Source organism: Macrobrachium rosenbergii, unplaced genomic scaffold, assembly GCF_040412425.1.
Source record: "Macrobrachium rosenbergii isolate ZJJX-2024 unplaced genomic scaffold, ASM4041242v1 13890, whole genome shotgun sequence".
Classification (NCBI taxonomy): domain Eukaryota; kingdom Metazoa; phylum Arthropoda; class Malacostraca; order Decapoda; family Palaemonidae; genus Macrobrachium; species Macrobrachium rosenbergii.
In genome coordinates, this window is record NW_027100720.1 from 735,250 (window position 1) to 758,811 (window position 23,562).

Here is a 23,562-nt window from a genome sequence, read left to right on the forward strand (position 1 = left end):
CTCTCCAATGGGATCCTAAACAGGTGGGCCAAACCTGAGTCAGATCATGCCGGAAAGCAATTCCGGTGACACCGGAGCGTCACGAAAATTAACCATACACACAGAAATCAACAACCAGGGAGGACTAGTCGCCGGAGCGAAGGTTCGGGATGAATCACCGAACACCGATCACAGAAACTACAGAAATAATAATAACAGTAATATAAACAATATTCATTCCGGCTCCTCCACAATTCCGCCGTAAACAAAGCAATGCGACGCTCAAGCAAAGTGGTAGAACAGCGAATGCGATGGCTGCTGGAACAAGTCAGCGGAACGGGAAGAAAGCGGGGTGAAGCATGCTTAGCAACAACAGGTCAGGTGCCTAAACACGCTTCCACGAAAGTGTCATCTCAACCGAAGGAGCAAATGAGCTAAGCTCTAAAATGCCCCAAGGGAGAGGCCAAGACAATAGAGACTGATGAAATTTGAAAATAAGGCAGAAAAACATTGTTTCTATCGCCTCGCCTATCTGAGAGACATCTCCTAGATGTGCCAGGCTAGGACTGTAATAGAATGAGAAAGAAAGCTAGCGCCAAACCCCACCTTCAGTTGAATCAACTGGTCAGGGAGGAAGGGCCTGCACTCCAGAAACTCAGACGAGAGCCACCCAGAGAAAACCGTACCTATAATTTCCTGAAAGCCAAAAGAAGGAAGGAAGACTGGGGCCAACAGCCCTACCTTCCAGAATCAGCAAAGCCAAACTGGTCAGGTAACAAACACCACCAAAACAGACTCAGAACTTGATACATAATTAAATGGGAAATGGTATAATACTTACATTTAACAAATGTACCTACGTAAGGCATATAAAGAAAAGCTAGCTGGGCCCAACTTTCAACTTCTAAGATATAATAATAATAGCCAATGGCGTCGAATCGAGCAAATTGAAACTATCATTAAAACGTAATTTATTCAATCGTCTTGGACGAAAAGGCATTCAGATAATAAGGCTGGCGGTAACTGTACGAACAAACACGAAATGGCGACCCCCAGCTGATCAGGCATAAATAATAAACGGGACTTATATATAACCCGATCAGGTCAAAACATTCAAAATTGGACCGCCAACGGAAGAAAGATGCGCCTTCATCAACTGAAGCCATCCAGGTAGAGGCAAATAATCCGTAAAGGGAAAATAAAGATGCAAATCTAGCACCACAAAAATCAACGTGTTGTTTATGGGCGTGCTATAGCGGATGGTGCATTATGGGTAGAATTGCTTATTAGCGGTGGTGGGACCGTTGTATCGGCACCTCTTAGGCAGAGGGTTTTGGAGAGGAGAGTCTATTGGTTAAGTACTCTAGATGACATACCGACATCCTATAAGGATGTATCCCGAACCAGAGGTAGTAACTCTGGCATCCTATTAGCTTTTTCTCTGTTATATCACTTATTACTTATACCTAGAAATGTGTGCTGTATAGGGACATTTCACTCAGCGACACAGAACAAGCCCAGAAATGAAAGATACAGAATAAGCAGTCTAAAGAATATATTCAACAAGCAATTAATCCATTGTCAGGTAAAAATAAGCAACAGTGCAAAAAAAAAAAAAAACCAGTCCAAAGGACAACACAAGTAATTAGTTACTTGTCAAGTACAACGAATGTGCCTCTCATTTCAAGAAGGCAACTTCATACAACTTTTTTTTCACAGCACAAAAACCTTCACAGGATTTTGCACTCCCAATAATCTTAAATCCCCAAAATCACATTCTATAACACAAACAAACGACACAGAAAACTACAAACAAAAATAAATATATTGCATTCTAGTAAGTAAATGTTTTGTAAAATTTTTTGCAAATCAGGGGACCCTACTATTCTTGAGTGCGGTTTGAAGAGCCAAGATAAATGCACAAATTAATTACTAACATGAAGTCATAATAAGTAAAGAGCAGGTACAAAAAAAAAAAAAAAAATTACAAACAATTCCTAACAGATTGGAAAGATGTCGGTGTCCCCTGTGCCAGGTAAGCAAGGCGGAAGGGATTCTGACCCAGTGGAACTCCTCTGTCGAGATCATTCTTGAGATCCCTGACTCTTTAAAGACTCATTTCCTTCAATGTGAAGTTTCTTTATAGCACAATTATTATGATTAAAATAGGTTTCCCAATAGGAGCCATTCCCTTGTTTTCCTGCAAGCTTCTACAAGTCATGTCTTTTCCCATTTTTTTATTCCTTTGTCTGTCAAAACAATAATGCATATAAATGGCTGCTACTAGCATCACTTCTCCAAAGGCCACTTTGGTCTAGAATGCAGAGTAAGGGGTCATTATTTACTGGGGGGGGGAGTCTAGGGGAGCAAAGCCCCAAAGGCCAAGTTAAGACAGCTTAGATTAAGTGAGTCCCACATTCCTCAAATACCTCCTGCAAATGCCTACTATGCCTACAGTAGCCCTGACCCTTTACTCTGTAATCAGCACCCATTTGGTAACTTAAAACCTTTCTTAATAATAATATCTCTTTCACTGCAACGATTGGCTTTGGAAATAAAAAACCAGGAAGAGGCATCTAGTGGCAAATGATTGGGATTAAATTAACAGCAATGGATTCAGGCAACAATAAAATCTTGGATTTACTGAAAGTTTTGATACTGCTATGACCACTGGTCAAGTCGTCTCATGAGATATAGTCCCACTTAGAAAGAAATAAAGGGAGTCTTTATGTCAGGTGTTTTTGAAAGGTTGGAAGAGGCACAAGGAGGAGGATGAGAAGGGCGAGGACCCAGTGTGAGGAGGAGCAACTGGAGGACAATGTGTTCACGGAGGAGGAGGAGGAGGAGGAGGAGGAGGAGGAGGAGGAGGAGGAGGAGGAGGACGAGGAGGAGGAGGAGGAGGAGGGGAGGAGAAGGAGGAGGAGGGAGGGGAGGGAGGATGATTAAGTACCATGGACATATCAGTCCTCTCCAACACAGCCTAAAGCTAGGCTTCCATTATAGTAATACCTTTGCATGACTTTATGTGAAATATGCTCCTGGTGCATTACACTGCTATATATATAAACAAGATGAATAGTTATGAATCATGCCGTCATAATATAAGAAGGTTCGTATTCAAAAGCAACAGTAAACAGACAATGAAACAATAAAGGTGGATACTCACTGGTTCCTGCTGAATTGCTCCACAACTGGAGCCTACAATACTTTGGCAAAAGAGAGTTGAGCTGGATGAAGAAATATTCAAAGAATATTTCCTTCTGAGCAAATGGCAGTGCACATATCTTCTACCCCTGGGTGAAGGAGATTTGCAGGAGCAATGTACTTTGTAGAAAGTGGAGGGGAAATGGTGGATAAGCACGAATACTCGTGTTGTGTAATACAACACTCCCTCAAGTGCAGAACAAAGGGTCTACTTCTCAAAAAGGCACAATTTCTCATATTACCTTCATGACACTTTCGGAATTTAGGAAATTTACCTCTGTAGGTAAGGAGTAGCCTGGGCCAGTCCATATCCAAAAGTACAATAAATGGATGTGTTTGAAACGACTGTAGTTGAATGACCCCTTGAATGTAGAATGGCAGATCAACCTCTAAATAAGAGACACAGACACCACCCTACTTACGAAAGAGTTACATTCCGGACTGCTGTCTATTTGCTGAATTGTTTGTAACTTGGATTTTCTTCTCTTCTTCTCCTATTTAAATTACAGTATGATATAAAATCAATACGAACCTATGCGTTTTTCATCTTAATTACAATACACTGTACATGCAGTATTGTATGCACTGAATGGAGCACGCAAAACAAAAATCTGAACTTCTTGGTGGCAAGGAGGCGCTCTGAACACTATTTGATTTGTGATTTAGTTTGTTTGTATCTCTGAATGTTTGTAAGTAGGGTGGTGTCTATACTTTTACAGAAAGTGATTTCATGGTTTTGTCAATTATGCGGGTTGCGGGCATCTCAGCAGCAAAGCTGTGCTTCCGTGGATTTCCTTGGGTTACGCAATCGTGTTAGTTTCACTTCTATACCTGGTTGAGGAAGATTTGCAAGGACAAGGTGCTTTGTAGAAAGTGAAGGGGAAATGGTGGCTGCATATGACTACTCATCAGTGCTGTGTATAATGGCTGTGTACTTACTGGTATAGGTAATGGCCTGATTGGTATCTGCATTGTTGGGTTTCAGTGTTAAAGAAACAACTGAGGCAATCTGCTCGTGTAGGCAGACTTGCTTCTCTTGTTATAGTTACAAGATTCAAAGTTCTTTGTGCACAACAATATTTGTAGCTATAACTATAGAACCTCCAGAGGTTTTACAATATTTCAGCTATGAAATTTGAAAATTAGAAAGTAAAGTAAAACCAAAGTATCATGATCTAAAAATGAAGAATACGGAATAAGCTTTGTAAAGGGCATATTTAACAAGAAATTAATCCATTGTCAGGTAACAATAAGCAACAGTGCAAACAACAAACAAGTCGAAAGGACAACACAACAGGCAATTAGCTACTTAAGTAAGAGGAATGTGCCTCTCAATTCATGAAGGCAATTTCATACATTTTTCTTTTCTAGCATAAAAACCTTCACAGGGTTTTGTGCTTCCAATAATCTATATTTCGTAACTGTGCTTCTGAAGTTAATAAATACACAAGTACGAAAACTACAAACAAAAATAAATATATTGCATCCTAGTAGGTAAATGCTTTATGCAAAATTTTTTTCAAAACAGGGGGACCCTACCTAGAGTGTGATTTGAAAAATATAGATTCATAAATTAATTACTGACATAAAAGTCATAATTGGCCAAATGGAATTAAAATACAAAGCAAATCTGAGAGATATTAAAGATGTCCGTGTCCCTGCCCAGGTAAACAAGGCGGGAGGATTCTGGCCCAGTGGAACTCCTCTGTGTTGAGATAATTCTTGAGATTTAGACTCTTTTAGACTCATTTCGCCTTCATTGTAGATTAGCCAATTTGTGATTTTCCCAAACGACAATTATTTGGCGGAGCATAGCTTTTCTAAGTACCAGAGTTGATGTGAACGGTCTCACACAGCACGCTCTCCGTAGTTCTTAAGACGGTGCGGCGCCTTCTCTCACCCCGTAGTTCCCAAGGCTGCCGCTGTATGTCGCCCCGACCTGACCGTAGGAAATTTAATTCCGTCCAATTGTATCTCGGACTGACCCAGGTCACTCCCTAGGGCTTATGGATTAAATATTTCAAACCAATCACAATGTGTTCTATTGATATGATTCATAGGCCTAGGCCAACACCAGAATCATGCGTTCTTTCTTCCTCAAACCGGCGAGATGGAAAGTCACGACTTGATTTTGTCCCAAAAGCGATACCCAGGTGTTCCATGTCCATTTGGGCATTTCTGGTTAGTTAAGCACGTGTCTATTTGCTCAAGAGCCTTTCGACATCCCTGTCTCTGATTTACTTTCCCGACCATTGACAATAAGACCGGACGGAAGTAATTCCCACTCACCTGTTCGGCAGCCAGCAGTTGCAAAGAAGCTCATTATAGTAGGACCTACGAAGCCGACACTATTACCTACATGGTCGGACAGCAGCGACTTTGAATAAAGTAAGCAGAGCATATACCTGCCTTTTTACATTTGTTTTGTTGAGCTGTGGAGTTATGTTTGGAGCGGACCTAGTGTGCAGTTGCATTCTGTAACCTGTAACTACTGAATACAGATAATACCTCTTGCCAGAGCAAATAAATATATTGCATCCTAGTAAGTAAACGTTTTATGCAAAAATTTTGCAAATCAGGGGACCCTACCTATTCTTGAGTGCGATTTGAAAAATAGGAATGAATTCATAAATTAATTACTGACATAAAAGTCATAATTGTCGAAAATGGAATTACAAAAAAAAAAAAAAATTACAAACAATTCCTGACAGATTGGAAAGATGTCGGTGTCCCCTGTGCCAGGTAAGCAAGGCGGTAGGGATTCTGGCCCAGTGGAACTCCTCCCTGTTTAGATAATTCTTGAGATCCCAGACTCTTTTTGAAGACTCATTTCCTTCATTGTGAAGTTTCTTTTTATAGCACGAATATTATGCCATGTTCGAGAGAGAGAGAGAGAGAGAGAGAGAGAGAGAGAGAGAGAGAGAGAGAGAGAGAGAGAATAGGTTTTCCAATAAGAACCATTCCCCAGTTTTTCCTGCAAGCTTCTACAAGTCATGTCTTTTCCCATTTTTTTATTCCTTTGTCTGTCAAAGCAATAATGCATATAAAGGGCTGCTACTAGCATCACTTCTCCAAAGGCCACTTTGGTCTAGAATGCAGAGTAAGGGGTCATGAATTACTGGGGGGGGTCTAGAGGGAGCAAAGCCCCAAAAGCCAAGTTGATACAGCTTAGATTAAGTAAGGTCACATTCCCTCTGAAATGCCTCCTACAGAAATGCCTACTATGACTACAGTAGCCCTGACCCTTTACTCTGTAATCGATCCCCCATTTTGGTCCCTTTCAAAACCTTTCTTAATAATAATATCTCTTTCACTGCAATGATTATTTGGGAAATAAAAACCAGGAAAACAGGCATCTAGTGACAAATGATTGGGATTAAATTAACAGCAATGGATTCAGGCAACAATAAAATCTTGGATTTACTGAAAGTTTTGACTCTGCTGTGACCACTGGTCAAGTCGTCTCATGAGATATAGTCCCACTTAGAAAGGAATAAAGGGCTTCTTTATGTGAGGTGTTTTTGAAAGGTTGCAAGAGGTACAAGGAGGAGGATAAGAGGGGCGAGGAACCAGTGTGAAGAAGAGCAACTACAGGACAATGTGTTGAAGCTGAAGAAGATTTGCAAAGACAAGGTGCTTTGTGGAAAGTGAAGGGGACTACTCATCAGTGCTGTGTATAATGGCTGTGTACTTACTGGTATAGGTAATGGCTGGTATCTGCATTGTTGGGTTTCAGCATTAAAGAAACAACAGAGGCAATCTGATCTTGTAGGAAGACTTGCTTTTCTTGTTATAGTTACAAGATCCAAAGTTCTTTATGCACAACAATATTTGTAGATATAACTATAGAACCTTCAGAGGCTTTACAATATCTCAGCTATGAAATTTTTGAAAATTAGAAAGTAAAAATAAAACCAAAGTAAGATCTAAAAATGAAGAATACAGAATAAGCAGTCTAAAGAACATATATAACAAGTAATTAATCCACTGTCAGGTAAAAATAAGCAGCAGTGCAAACAATAAACAAGTCAAAAGGACAACACAAAAAGCAATTAGCTACTTGACAAGTAAGAGGAATGTGCCTCTAAATGCATGAAGGGAATTTTATACATTTTTCTTTCACAGCACAAAAACCTTCACAGGATTTTGCACTTCCAATAATCTAAAAGGTTATTTTCAATTTAAATTAACGTTATTATCAAAACATATACAAGGAAACTACAAACAAAAATAAAAGGATATTGCATTCTAGTAGGTAAATGATTTTATGCAAAAATTTTGGAAATCAGGGGTACCCTACCTATTCTTGAGTGCTGATTTGAAAAATAGGAATGAATTCATAAATTAATTACTGACCTAAAAGTCGTAATTGTCTTTATGTGGAATTTTTGAAAAAAAAAAAAAAAAAATTACAAACAATTCCTGAGAGGCTGGAAAGATGTCGATGTACCCTGTGCCAGGTTAGCAAGGCAGGAGGGATTCTGGCCCAGTGGAACTCCTCTCTGTTGAGATAATATTTGAGATCCCTGACTCTTTTTGAAGACTCATTTCCTTCATTGTGAAGTTTCTTTTATAGCACAATTATTAGGCCATGTTCTAAATAGATTAGAGAGAGAATCATGAGAGAGAGAGAGAGAGAGAGAGAGAAAGACAGAGAGAGAGAGAGAAGAAAAAGAAATAAGGTTCTCAATAAGAACCATTCTCCACTTGTTTTTTTTTTTTGCTTCTACAAGTTATGTCTTTTCCCATTCCTCTTTCTGTCAAAGCAATAATGGGGTATAAAGGGCTTCTACTTGCACCAATTCTCCAAAGGCCACTTTGGGCTACTATGCAGAGAACCTTCATGAATTACTCAGGCTTCAGGGGATCTAGAAAAAGCAAAGCCCCAAAGATTAAGATTAAAAATAATGGAAAGTCTGGTTAAAGTTATATTCCTTCTGAATTGCCTACTATGTCTACAGTAGCCCTGACCCATTACTCTGTAATCAAGTAACCTCTTTTTTTTGTAACTTTCAAACCTTTTTGGTAACTTTCATAATAATATCTCTTTCACTGATATGCTTATTTGGTAAATATAAAACAAGAGACATCTAGTGGCAAATGATTGGGTGTAGAATTAACAGTAATGGATTCAGGCAACAATAAAATCTTGGATTTGCTGAAAATTTTGACACTGCTGGAACCACTGGTCAATTCGTCTCATGAGATATAGTCCCATTTAGAAAGGAAAAAAGGGTGTCCTTATGTCAGGTGGTTTTGAAAGGTGGAAGAGGTACAAGGAGGATGATGAGAAGGGCGAGGACCCAGTGTGAGGAGGAGCAACCGCAGGAAAATGTGTTCACGTAGAAGGAGGAGGAGGAGGAGGAGGAGGAGAATCTGGCTCAGGATGGTTAAGTCTGAGAACATGCCAGAAATGGTTGGTACAGATTTTGCTGGGAAGCATTGTTGCATCACAAGGAAACGACTGGTACTGCAATTGGTGAGTGGGTTTTCAGGTGATTTAAATGTGTAAAAAAAAAAAAAACCTTTATGGTCCCATTACTCAAACCGTATGAGAGAAATGTTAGCCAGTCAGAGAGCTGTGGACTGGCTATTGTCGAACAATCGTTCGATTCCCGGCCGGCTGATGAAGAATTTAGGGAATTTATTTCTGGTGATAGAAATTCATCTCTCGCTATAATATGGTTCGGATCCCACAATAAGCTGTAGGTCCCGTTGCTAAGTAACCAATTGGTTCTTAGCCAGGTAAAATAAGTCCAATCCTTCAGGCCAGCCCTAGAAGAGCTGTTAATCAGCTCAGTGGTCTGGTAAAACTAAGCTATACTTAACTTTTTTAGCCAGGTTAGCCACCTAAATATGCAAGTGGATACTGCTGGGAACAAACATAATAAGCAACTGTTGGGGGTGCATACTCCTAATTAGAATTATAGAGGTGTTCGCATGAAACCGTGGACCAGTCACAAAACATTTTGTACCCTGAAACTGGTGCATCAACCTTTCAAAAACACTTCACGTAAAGACACCCTTTGTCCTTTCCTTAGTCAAGCTACACATAATAAAACGACTTGACCAATGGTCCCAGCAATATCAAATATTTCAGTTAACCCAAAATTTTATTGTTGCCTAAATCCATTACTGTTAATTCTAATCCCAGACATTTGCCACTAGATTGTCTCTAACTTGTTTTATATACCAAATAATCGTTGCAGTGAAAAGAATGTCATTATCAAAATGTTTTAAGTTACCAAAATGAGGAGTGATTACAGAGTAAGAGGTCAGGGCTAATGTAGGCATTTCTGTAGCAGGCATTTCAGAGGGAATGTGACCTAACCAGAGTTACCTTTACTCAGACACCATGTCCTAACTTGGCTGTGGGGACTTTACTTCCTCTATATGCCCTCCCCCCCACCACTAGTAATTCAGGGCCCCTTACTCTGCAATCTAGCACAAAGTGACCTTTGGAGAAGTGGTGCCAGTAGCAGCCCTTTATACCCACTATTGCTTTGACAGAAAGAGGAATAAAAAAAATGGGAAACGACATGACTTGTAGAAGCTAGCAAGAAAAACAAGAGCAGTACTCTAATTGGAAAGCTTCTCTCTCTCTCTCTCTCTCTCTCTCTCTCTCTCTCTCTCTCTCTCTCTCTCTCTCTCTCTCTCTCTCATAGGATATAATAAATGCTGCTTTAAAAAGAAACTTCATAATGTAGGAAATGAGTCTTCAAGAGTCTGGGATCTCAAGAATTATCTCAACAGGGGGAGTCCCCCAGGGCCAGAATCCCTCCCACATTGCTTGCCTGGCACAGGGTACACTGACACCTCCCCTATCTCACAAATTGTTTTTGTGTTAAAAATCTAATTCCAACAATTATTACTTTCATGTCCTTAGGGTATTTACGAAATCATTCATATTCATCATATCACAGTTAATATTAAGTAAGTTTTTTCAATTTGCAAAATTTTGCCCCAAACATTTGCCTACTAGGTGGTGATATTCTTACTTTTGTTTGGTAATAGTATTCACTTGGTAGAGTACCTGAGAATGAACATGGAGTTGTGTTATTATTAAGAGTGCAAAGTCCTGAAAAGGTTCGTGTGCTGTGAATAAAAAGAATATAAATATGGTTTTTCCTTCAAGAATTGATACGCACGTTCCTTCGCCTGACGAGGAACTCATTACTTGTTGTATTGTCCTTTTGATTTGCTTGTTGTTTGCACTGTCGCTCATTTCTTCCCTGACAAGTGATTAAAGACTCATCAAATTGCCCTTTTGGTGGCTGCTTCCACTGCATTCTTCGTCATGAGAAATTGATGCTTTGGCTTTATTTTGCTTCCAGACCAACTTTGGTGGCAGTGAATGACTACTGTACCCTGATTCTGAAAAAGAAATGAAGTCAAAATTGAAGGAAAAATACCTAACTATTTTTCTCTATATGTGAACTGAATTACTAAAAACTACGGAATTTACCAAAATTTGGCACTGACCCATTGTTTTCGATTTTTTTTTTCAAGTAACCTATAATTATAGGGTATTTTGCCCGGTCATTAAGATAATCGAGCCTAAGTTTCCATTTGGACATGTGCTTTGGCACTTAGACCTGACCAAACAAACCAAAACTTAACCTAATCAGACTTAGGGCACCTTGCCCTAACCTGGATGGGAGCGCTTCACCCCTCTCACACCCCCCATTGCCCTTGTGACACTGAACGTCAAACATGTGGACTAGCCTAAGCTACCCCTTAATGGGAGTTGGTCCAAATTGTTATAATACCTGCACATTTCTTAAGAAATTGTTCTTGCAGGTGAGCAGAAGCCTGGGCTACTCACCGTGTCTGAACGTAAACTTAGCCTCCTAGGCCTCCATGCTTGGTGTGAGGCCACGTGTTCTCAAAAAGGCAAAATTTCTCATATTACCTTCAACATGTTGTTTGAAACCTGACTGTTCAGTTGAATGTTTGAAATAACCCCTTGAATGCAGAATGGCAGATCAACCTCTAAATAAGAGACACAGACACCACCCTACTTACGAAAGAGTTACGTTCCAGACGGCTGTTTGTATGTTGAATTATTTATAAGTTTGTTACTGTATTCTTCATGCCTATTTGAGTACAGTATGATATACAATCAATACAGAACTGTACATTTTCTCATCTTAAAGTACAATACACTGTACATACAGTACTGTATGTACAGAATAGGTACGCAAAACAAAATCTGAACATACGTGTGGCAAAGGAGAGTGCTCTGAACACAATTTTAATTTGCGATTCAGTTTGTTTGTATCTCTGAATGTTTCTGAGTAGGGTTGTTTCTGTATTTCTGATACTGCTTTCACGGATTTTGTCAAATATGCAAGATGTGGGCATCCAAACAATGCCAACAACCCCATATTTTTGTGGGTTTGCTTGGGTTACATAATCTGCAGTAGTAGTTTCACATATTACCACTTCTATACCTGGTTGAGCAAGATGTCAAAGACAAGGTACTTTGTAGAAAGTGAAGGGGAAATGGTGGCTGTGTATGACTACTCATCAGTGCTGTGTATAATGGCTGTGTACTTACTGGTATAGGTGATGGCCTGATTGGTATCTGCACTGTTGGATTTCAGCATTAAAGAAACAACTGAGGCAATCTGCTCGTGTAGGCAGGCTTGCTTTTCTGTTAGAGTTACAAGATCCAAAGTTCTTTATGCACAACATTTGTAGCTATAACTATAGAACCTTCAGAGGCTTCACAACACTTCAGCAATGAAATGTGAAAATTAGTCAGAAAGTAAAATAAAACCAAAGTATCATGATCTAAAAATGAAGAACACAGAATAAGCAGTCTAAAGAACATATTTAACAAGTAATTAATTCATTGTCAGGTAAAAATAAACAACAGTGCAAACAATAAACAAGTCAAAAGGACAACACAACAAGCAATTAGCTACTTATCAAGTAAGAGGAATGTGCCTCTCAATTCATGATTGCAATTTCATACATTTTTCTTTTACAGCACAAATACCTTCACAGGGTTTTGCGCTTCCAATAATCTAATGTTTGCATTGGTCCACTGAGCGTAAAAGATACACAACTATGAAAACTACAAATAAAAATAAACATATTGCATCCTAGTAGGTAAATGTTTTATGCAAAAATTTTACAAAACAGGGGGACCCTACCTATTTTTGAGTGCGATTTGAAAAATAAGAATGAATTCATAAATTAATTACTGACCTAAAAAGTCATAATTGTCGAAAATGGAATTACAAAAAAAAAAAAATTACAAACAATTCCTGAGAGATTGGAAAGATGTCAGTATATGTCGGTATCCCCTGTGTCAGGTAAGCAAGGCGGGAGGGATTCTGGCCCAGTGGAACTCCTCTATGTTGAGATAATTCTTGAGATTCCAGACTCTTTTTAAAGACTCATTTCCTTCATTTTGAAGTTTCTTTTAATAGCATCGATAATTATGTCATAGGAGAGAGAGAGAGAGAGAGAGAGAGAGAGAGAGAGAGAGAGAGAGAGAGAGAGAGAGAGAGAGAGAGAGTCGTCACTACCCCCTCAGAGATTGTCATGAACAATCTTGATTACAATTATTCTCCTTGTGTTAAAAATCCAACATCCACTATTTTAACCTATAAGTCAACAGTTGAACTACAAAATCATTCATCCACTTCAAATCATGGAAAAGAATTTGCTTTTTTTCACCGCATTTGCTATATTTTATATAGGACATTCACTTGCTGTGATGTAATGTTTATCTATTTTGATGGTCAATGTAAAGGGGTGTGGTGTATATTGGCTATGCACTTACTGGTACAGGTAATGGCCCGATTGGTATCTGCACAGTTGGGTTTCAGCACTGAAGAAACAACTGGGAAATCTGCTTATGTAGGCAGACTTTAGGCAGAAGTATACTTGTAACTATAGCAACAGAAGCTTTAGGAGACTTTTCCATATTTTATAATTTCAGTTATGAAATATGAGTATTAGTCAGAAAGCCATATCAAGCCATACCATCAATTTTCTAAATGTGAACTGTACAATATATGCAGTCAAAAAGGCAATTGGACAAAGAGTTTATCACTTGTTAGGCAAGAAATAAGCAACAATGCAAACAACTAAAATACTCAAGAGGACAATACAACAAGAAATGAGTACCGTGTCAGGCTAAAGGGCACTTGCCTATCAATTCATGAAGGCATCATAACTTTTTGGGACTTTGCGCTTCCAATAATAATTACATGTATGAATACAGATACATACAACAGTGTGACTACTATTACCAAACAAAACTAAGAATATCACAACCAGGTAGGTAAATGTGTGGTGCAAAATTTTGCAAACAGGAAAATCTTACTTATTCTTGAACTGTGATATGATGAATATAAATGATTTTGTAAATAGCCTAAAGACCTAAAAGTCATAATTGTTGGAATTAGATTAACACAATTAAAAACAATTTGTAAGAAGGAGGGAATGTGTCGGTGTCCCCTGTGCCAGGCAAGCAAGGAGGGAGAGATTCTGGCCCAGTGGGACTCCTCTGTTGAGATAATTGTTGGGATCCCAAACTCTTCAAGACTCATTTCCTTCTTTGTGAACGATTGTTATGCCAGAACCATTCCCTAGTTTTTACAAGTCATGCCTTTTCCCATTTTTTTCTTTTTCTGTCAAAGCAATAGTGGGTATAAAGGGCTGCTACTGGTACCAATTCTCCTTAAGTTACAGGCTGCTGGAAAGCAAGAGCCCATGCCAGGACAAGGCCTCCTAAATCTAAATCCATCCTCCGTCCAATTCTCCAAAGGCCATTTTGGGCTAGAATGCAGAGTAAGGGGCCACGGATTACTTTGGATGGGAGGTATCTAGTGGGAGCAAAGCCCCAAAAGCAGAGTTAAGACGGGTTAGATTAAGTAAAGGTAAGTCTGGTTAGGTCATATTCCCTCTGAAAAACCTAATACAGAAATGCCTACAAGCCCTGACCCCTTCCTCTGTAATTAATAGCCATTTTGGTAACTTTCAAACCTTTCGTAATACTAATATCTCTTTCACTGCAATGATTACTTGGTAAATAAAAAACCAGGAAGAGACAATCTAGTGGCAAATGACTGGGATTAGAATTAACAGTATTGGATTTAGGCAACAATTAAATCTTGGATTTACTAAAATATTTGATCAAGTCATCTTGTAAGAGCCCGATGCTGTCTCTTCCAAACACGTGTGTGTACGTGTGTTCGTCACTCGTCATCCATCAGAGTGGACAGGACAAAGCAGGAGCGTCTCGTTTTCTTTCTCTACAGGAACACGATTTCAACCATACCAAGCATTCTAATCATGTACTCATAATGTTCCAACGAATCTTCCGCATCAAACTGTATGTGTGTCTCTGTTTGTGAAGACGCCAAACGTCTCTCCATTTCACATATATTATGCTACTGCATTGTATCCATTAACCTGTCTCGAATCTCATGCAATTGGCCATATGTAGAATTTCCTGGCCTTTCCATTGATATATATTTCATCACTGTATGTTAATTATGTCTCTTGATATCGCCATCTGTCTGTCTACCGACAAACAGATTGCGAGTCTGTACCTGATTTGTGGAGGAGGAGGAGGAGGAGGAGGAGGAGGAGGAGGAGGAGGAGGAGGAGGAGGAGGAGGAGGAGGAGGAGGAGGAGGAGTTATTAATCATGCTGTCATAATATAAGAAGGTTTGTCATTCAAAATAACAGTAAACACACAGTGAAACAATGATGGCAGTCTCACTGGTTCCTGCTGAATTGCTCCACAGCTGGAGTCTACAATACTTTGACAAAAGACAGTTGAGCTGGATGAGGAAATCTTTGAAGAATATTTTCTTCTGAGCAAATGGCAGTGCACATATCTTCTACCCTGGTTGAAGGAGATTTGCAGGAGCAATGTACTTTGTAGAAAGTGGAGGGGAAATGGTGGTTAAGTACGAATACTCGTGTTGTGTAATACACCACTCCCTCAAACGCAGAACAAAGGGTCTACCTCTCAAAAAGGCACAATTTCTCGTATTACCTTCACGACACTTTCGGAATTTAGGAAATTTACCTCTGTAGGTGAGGAGTAGCCTGGGTCAGTCCATATCCAAAAGTACACTTAATGGATGTGTTTGAAACGACTGTAGTTGAATGACCCCTTGAATGTAGAATGGCAGATCAATCTCTAAATACAGGACACAGACACCACCCTACTTACGAAAGAGTTATGTTCCAGATGGCCAGTTGTATGTTGAATTGTTTGTAAGTTGGTTACTGTACTCTTGATGCCTATTTAAGTACATTATGATATAAAATCAATAGAGAACTGTGCGTTTTTTTTCATCTTAAAGTACAACACTGTACATGCAGGCAGTACTGTATATATTTAAGGGACACATATATTCAGTTCATATCTGCAATACTGTAAGATGTGATGAAAGAGAGATAGCTGTGAGATGGTACTAGGTCAAACCGACAGTCGCAAAATCATTGCATTCAGCAAATAGTTGGTTACCTCAGCTGTTTGGCGTGATGAACACACAATATTGGCTCTGGTATGTGAAACAGATGACCGAGTTGGTATGTGAGTACATGAGTTCGTACGTTAGAAAATATAGATTTTGTGTCTAATTCTGCCCAAAAATAAGTCTGATCGTTCATTAGCGAAGCTAGAGCGAAATCGTCAAGACGTGGCTTTGAGTGTTCCAATCTCTTAGAACTGGCAGAATAAGGTAAAATTCAGACTCTTCTTTTTTCTGTGTGAACTGTGGACTTGTGAATTTTTACCGTGTTTCAAGACATTTATGAACTTGTGTGGAAAGTTGAACATAACCATTCATGCTGCTTTAATATTCTATTTTATTATGTTTTGCTTACCATTATTAATCATGCATTTTAGACTTTCATTATTATGTTTTGCACTTGTATATTTTTGGGAGATTACTATTGTGCTTAATTCTTTCGACAGATGTCTGTGGTGACACTGTGGTAACATGGTGATGACATTGTGGTTATAGAGAGGACAATGCAAAACCTTTGCAATGTCGGTATTTCTCATGTGGTTGACTTAAGACCAGACTTATAATGTCTAAGATGGAGTATGTGAGAGTTTTGAATTTAAAGGCTTTTAGCTATCTTAAGACTTTTAGTCAGAGTTAGATTATTTTGACTTGATAATTAATTTATGATGCATTTTAATCTTTTCTTTGTTCATTCATTACTTGTTGGGTTGCTTTGAATAATAAATCTATTTTTGTAGGAAAGATCGTGTTTCCTTAGATGATCCATTCCTTTTGAGGATGATATTCGAGAGAGAGAGAGAGAGAGAGAGGGAGAATGCGCGAGACGAATGCTAATGGTGAGTCTGTTTTAAGGGGGATAACAGATTTTATTGGTGGCAGCGGTTAAAAAGTTTCATTTGGGGTTAAGATAGCGAAATAGGGAGATAGAAATAGGCTAATTGATAACATTGAGCCCGAGGCGCTCGTTGATAGCAGACTAGCCGAGAGCAAATGATGATCAGTCTTAAGACCAAGCACGATGGGGGAACTATAGGCCGAAGATCACGCATTAACACGGTGATTTTTTCGTTCTATTTAAGTATTCGGGAGTGGCAAATTGTGAAAATAGATCTGGGTGACATGTAGAGTAGCTTGGGGTTAAGAAAACACCCAAATAAGTGTGAATAGTGGCGATTGTGAGTTAATTTGGTGCATGATGAGCTTTGCAATTTCTAAGCGAAGATATCATCTTCTGTCACTTCTTCAAGTTGGTGAACTTCCCACTCTCGCAAGCTCCGTTTTCTGTTAGCAAGTCACGAGTGATAAGGCAAGTCTTATGTTTTCTTCCTTGTCTTTTTTAGGGGAGGGTTATCTTTCGCCTTTCTTTCCTTTTCTTTTAATGTTCTACGATCGGGGACGTTTGATCACTCACAAAATGTCAGACCCAGACGCAGGTACGTCACAGTCAATTGTGACTCATAGGCTGACGAACTTCAATCCAGGTATTACCAATTTTAAGGGCCTAGTTGATGGGAAATTAACTCAGAATGTGGAGACATTTATTGAATCAGTAAATAATATCTGAATTCTAAGAAAATCACAGATGGCGCTGAAGCTTTAACAGAAGCAAAAGCGTTCCTGGACTTAGACAAAGGGGACATTGGAGAATGAGCACGCAGTTTCGGGTTCAGAAAGTGTAAAACTTGGAAACAACTTCAGGAATTTTTACGTGCGTCATATAGCGGGATTGACCGCGAATGCATTGTTCGGAATCTGCGAGCGCTTATCAGAACTAGGAAAGGTAACGATTCATTAATCGCGTACAGTGCTCGCTTATTTGATGCAGTAGGTGAGATAAAGAAATCTATGAAAAACTCTCCATGGGTAAATGGAAATAATATCTCTTTAGATAATTTTGAAAAACTGCTACACTTTGCCTGCCTTTTAACGTCAGTCCCAGATGTAATTACAGATAGTTTTGATAAAAGAATTGATCAGGATACAGATGAATCCTTTTTGTTTGCACAGATTAACAAAAATCTATCAAAATGTCCGATGCTGGACAGTAGTTTTGTGAAGGGAGGTGCTAAAATTTCAGCACGTTTCAAAACCACAGAATAATGCAAATTCCTCACATCTAGGAAACGATGCAGGAGCGAAGGCATGTGCACAGGTGGAATTGAAGAAAACCTCAGAGAGATCAGTAACAACAATTCGTTGTTTTAACTGTGATAAAGTAGGACATAGTAAGTCAAATTGCAGAGTGAGATATTGTTCAGCTTGCAAATCTTCAGACCATGGGTGGAAATTTTGCCAAGCCACAAAGAATAGAGAATATTCAGGGAAAACACGGGGCAGTTTTGCTAGATATGACAGAAGAATTCCACATGATGCAAGTTCTAGGTACACAAACGAACATCAGAATTTTCACAAGATAAGTTCGAAGACGGACACAGGATAATGAGCAATCAGGTCTTAGAGTCACCGGAATATAGGCCGATTGTACGTGGGTTTTCTAATGGCATTGAAATTTCTATCTTCATTGATTCTGGCAGCTCAGTTAACCTGATAGATGCTGATCTTTTTCACTCGAAATTTCCAGGGTGTAAATTAGTCCCTACTAATGAGACAGTGTGTGATGTACAGGCGAGAAAATTGAATATCTTAGGTTCGTCATCTCTTACGCTTTTGGTCATAGAAGGATTAGCCTTAGGTGAAATGGTTTTGCTAGGACACCCTTCTTGCATGCGACATAACATCAACATTCTTACGAGAATTCAGGGGATTACAATAGGTGAGCCAGGTTGTTTCGTTCCATACAGACACATGGAAAAAACTTGTGAGAAACCCAAGACGCCGACTGCGACATGTGTAACACATTCATTAGAGAATGAAGACATTCTGCAAAAGTCTTTCAAAGGATTTTTGTTAGAAGATATTGAATTGCACCCGCGAGTTCCTACATTGATTAAAGTGCGGGTGAAAGAGAAAAATTTTCCTTCTCAAGTATGCGTTGCTGAGGGAACTGAGAAATTCAAAGATGTTGTGAGTACGGTGTCAGTAAATGAAGTTTCAGTCGCAGGCGTAACTACAGTAGAATTTGTAAGCTATCAAGACTCAGTGAAAAAATATCACAAGGGTACTTACGTAATTGATTTTGAAGAGTTTAAGGAAGAACATAAGATAGTGAGTTTTTGTGGAGACGGTAATATGTTTCCCAGTGAGGAGCTACAATTCAGAAGTCAAGTTCTTCACGAACATTTGGCAAAAGCTGATTATTCCGAGTATTCAGATAAAGTAGAGAGAATGTTGAAAGAATATTTAGATATTATTGCTTTGAAGGGAGATAAACTAGGGGTTACAGATGTTTTAGAACATTCAATCCGCCTAGAGAAAGGTACAAATCCCATATATATTCCAGCATATCGAATTCCTTTTAAGATCAGAGAAGAAGTAGAAAAGGAAATTCAGAAGTGGGAGTCGGAAGGTATTATTAGGCCCAGTTCCTCGCCTTTTAATTTTCCTTTACTAGCGGTCCCAAAAAAAGACGGTAACATCAGAGTATGCGTAGACTTTCGTAAATTGAACGAAAAGACATGCCCAGATAGATACCCTGTAGCTTGTTTGCCTGATTTGTTTGTTGAGATCGGTGGCAAGAATATATATTCGTCTATAGATCTTATGCAGGGATTTTTGCAAGTTCCACTTAGTGAGGATAGTCATAAATTTACGGCATTTTCTATACCAAAGGGGCATTATGAGTTTAATAGGATGCCTTTCGGATTACAAGGGTCCCCAATAACACTTACTAGGCTAGTTAATACAGTACTTCACGGTTTGTTAGGAAAGTCGGTGTTTGTGTACATGGATGACATTCTCATATGCACAGATACAATTGAAGAACATCTAAAGGTGTTAAAAGAAGTCCTCAAGCGATTACAGTTCGCTGGATTAAAGGTCAAATTGGCTAAATGTGAGTTTCTGAAGAGAAAAATTGTCTATCTAGGTCATGTTATCTCTAAAGAAGGAGTCAGAGTGAATGATGACAAAATCAAGGCTATCGTGAGTTTTCCAGTTCCCAAAACCAGGAAGCAGATTCATTCCTAGGTATGTCGGGTTTCTTTCGCCGTTTTGTGCAGAATTTTTCTACAATAGCATCTCCATTGACAGATCTATTACAAGAAGACGTTAAATTTGTTTGGAGTGACAGTCAGCAATTAGCTTTTGAGAAGCTTAAAGATGCTTTGGTGAACCCACCTGTTTTGAAGTTTCCAGATTTTAGTCAACCATTCACCTTGGTGACTGATGCGAGTCAGGAAGGTATAGGTGCGTGTTTGATGCAGAAATTTGAGGGAAAATTACACCCAATTGCTTTTTATAGCAGAAAGTTCAAAACGAGTGGTAGTAACGAAAGGCTGATGTCAGTTGTGGACAAGGAGGCTTTCGCAGTCATCTCTAGCCTTGTTCATTTCAAGATGTTGTTGTTGGGAAATAAAGTTGAGATTTTTACAGATCATCAACCATTGCTAGAGCTTTTTAATAAGTCAAATTTATCGCCCAAGAGAGCACGGTGGTTTTTGACATTGAGAGATTTTGATGCAAGCCTCAAATACATTGAAGGTAAGCATAATGTGGTTGCAGATGCATTGAGCAGATATTTTCCGGTTGAGGATGAGTGAGTACATACCGAATCCTGTGATAATAGTAGTTCTGAGATATTTTATGTAGAGGACAAACACGTTCCTACAGTGCATACTTCGGAGAGAAATAGTGAGTCGGCAGTCTCGGAAGAGATTGTTATTCGTGATGTTGAGGGAAACGCTGTGTGTTATGTTACTGGTGAAAATGTCACTTGGGACATACCTTTGCTCGAAGAGAAGCAAGATGAAGATAAATTACTATCAGATGCTAAGGCATTTCTCAAAGGAGTTTCACCGAAGAAAGGGTATAAATTGCCTTTTTCTGGACTAAAGTTGGAGAATAATTTATTAGTTAGGAAAGTTAAGTATAACTTGCGAAGTACTCTAAGCATGGGTGAAATTACACAAATCATCGTGCCAGAGAGTCTAGTACCACAAGTTCTAGATATTGTACATTGTAAATTTGGTTCTCCTCATTTAGGTGTTGACAAGACGTATGAAAACGTCAGGTCAAAGTTCTTTTGGAAAAATACGTTTTCCGCAGTAGAAGCCTTTGTGAAGAATTGCGCTATTTGCAATGCGAATAAGCCGGCGACGACAGTGTCGTGTCGTTTGGGTTCATATTCCATACCAAATAGGCCGTTTCAGGGAGTGCATATGGATATTCTGGGTAATTTCTCAGAATCTGCTTATGGATATAGACATCTATTAGTAGTTGTTGACGAGTTGACTCGTTTTGTCGAGATTTTCCCACTGAAATACAAGTCAGCTGAGGAAGTAGCTATAGCGTTCTTTAAGGGGATAATTTGTAAATATGGTGTTCCTGAATGTCTGCTCACAGACAATGGTAGGGAATTTATTAATAAGACTTTAGAGAGTCTTGCCAATTTACTGGGAATAAACAAAGTATCTATAATCCCGTATAGGCCAGAAGCGAACGGGTTATGTGAGAGGGCGAATCGGAAAATAATCGAAGCTTTACGCATGACAGTGGGCGGTTCCGATACACATTGGGACAGGTCTTTAGATGAAGTTCGATATAGTATCAACACTATGGCGAATGACACAATTAACCCTTTGATTACGGCCGAGATGAGACCTCACACTTACAACAATTGGAGGTTTTCAGATTTAGTCACCAGAGCATGCTACCAGACGCGAAATCACAAACAATCATTGTAATACTGTTGTTGTTTTGCTACAAAATTAACCTGTTTTATTTATATGATAATATTGTGATAGTAGCGATCCGTGATATAGATATTATCCAATTAATGTAACAACACAAATAAATAAACATAGGATAAGTACTATATATCCACTGTTGCCAGAGGTATAAGCACTGCACTGATTGAGGATGACACTGTCTTCTTTTTTTTGTCATTTTCTCTAATTCTGTTTGAATCCATGGACAGCTACATCACAGTTGTGTATTATAGTTAAAAATTATTTGTATATCCTTCTGAAAACTAATTATAAAGAATGTTCAACATTTTTATGGTTCCGCTTACTATTCCACTAGCTGGGCAAAAAAAAAAAGAGAGAGAGAAAGAGAGAGAGAGAGAGAGAGAGAGAGAGAGAGAGAGAGAGAGAGAAAGAGAGAGACTTTTGACAGAATAAAATTTTTATCAATAATTTATTCCTTCTAATTGCACATCAATAACATTGGAGAGTAAGTAGACACAATCACAATATTGGTTGCAATATTAACTACATTTCTGGGTAATATTTTTAGCAATGATCAAGCACCCAGCTGACAAGGGATACGCAATCTAGAAATTCAGATTTATCAACACTGTCTGAGCTCTTGTATAAGAGACTAACGTTGGCATTGGTCTTACTTTGGTTTTACCATTCAGACATATACATAGACTTATAAAATTCTGTGGACTGTGGGTGATTTTATATATTTACTAGTTTATGTCAATCGTATTTTATATTTCAGGAATATGGAATAACTTCTAATATCTTATTATACATTCTTGCAAATTGATAGGAATTTTATCTATTCAAGTAGAATACATATTTTTTAGATGTACATTATTTGTGTTACACTATTATTTTAAGACTGCTATTCAGAAAAAAAAAATATCTCCGACACTTCTATAATACTGGGAATGCCGTTTTACCAGGAAAGTGTTTATGAGAGAGAGAGAGAGAGAGAGAGAGAGACCTTCTGAGAGAGATATAAGACCATAAAACGGTAAGAATGGCAGGTATTTATTTTTCTTGGTTAGTACAGCTGCTGCCAAATAATAAATATACACTGAGAAAAATGATACTATCTTTGTGTGCCATATAAAGTAAATAATTTATATAGATTCAGGTTTAAAGGATAAAAGGAGACGTATAATTGTTTCCCTTGAGCCTCTCCTTTACCTGTAAAGATTATTCTAGCAGGTTATATGTTTGCAGTCTACAAGTGGTGAATTCTTTTGTTATTTTTGGCCTAAGCGATGTAGGTAATTGAAAAAAAGACTATTAGACACCCTAACAATTTTCTGTAGTCTGAAATTTCCGCAGTGTTTTTATGTTCTTTATCTATTCCCCATTCACCTTTTATTCAAACCTTGTCTCCATATTACGAATGGTAATCAGCCACGTGCAAAAAAAAGAAACAACCCTAGTCTATAAAGCGATTAGTCATTGTCCCATGGTACACGCTGCAGGGGGCAATATAAGTACTTACCCTACCCAGGATTATTCATAGCCTAAAGGAAACCTCACCAATAATGCTCGACCCCATCTCTTCTTTATTTGTTCCTTCGTTGCTAATCACTTTTCTTGTAAGTGAAAGTAATGAAGCAGTAGCAAAATATCTGAATAAAGAAAAATATCAAAGATAGAAAATTATATCCATGACAATGCTGCTTACATATATGACACAACAATATATTTTGATCACTAGTGAATATGGACTTTTGTTAGGTGAGAATCGCATTTCCATGGCACACATTTTGATACGACGTATAGGTGGTACGTGAGATGTCGGAATCCTTTTGATGAAAATGATGGTTGTTGTTTTCTGCCCCCGTTTACCTTCAACCTGCGTTGAGTTTGGTGGGCCTGAACGCTGGAATACTACCTTGGGAATAGGGCCTGGGATTATCCCTTGTCCTTGTGACAGATTCCATTTCATTGTTTGGTTGATGATGGCGGTCAAAAGTCAGGGGAAAAGTAAAAATCATTTTGCTGCCAGTAATAAAGGAATATTCAAAATCCGTCATTGTCAATGAAACAAGCAATTATTC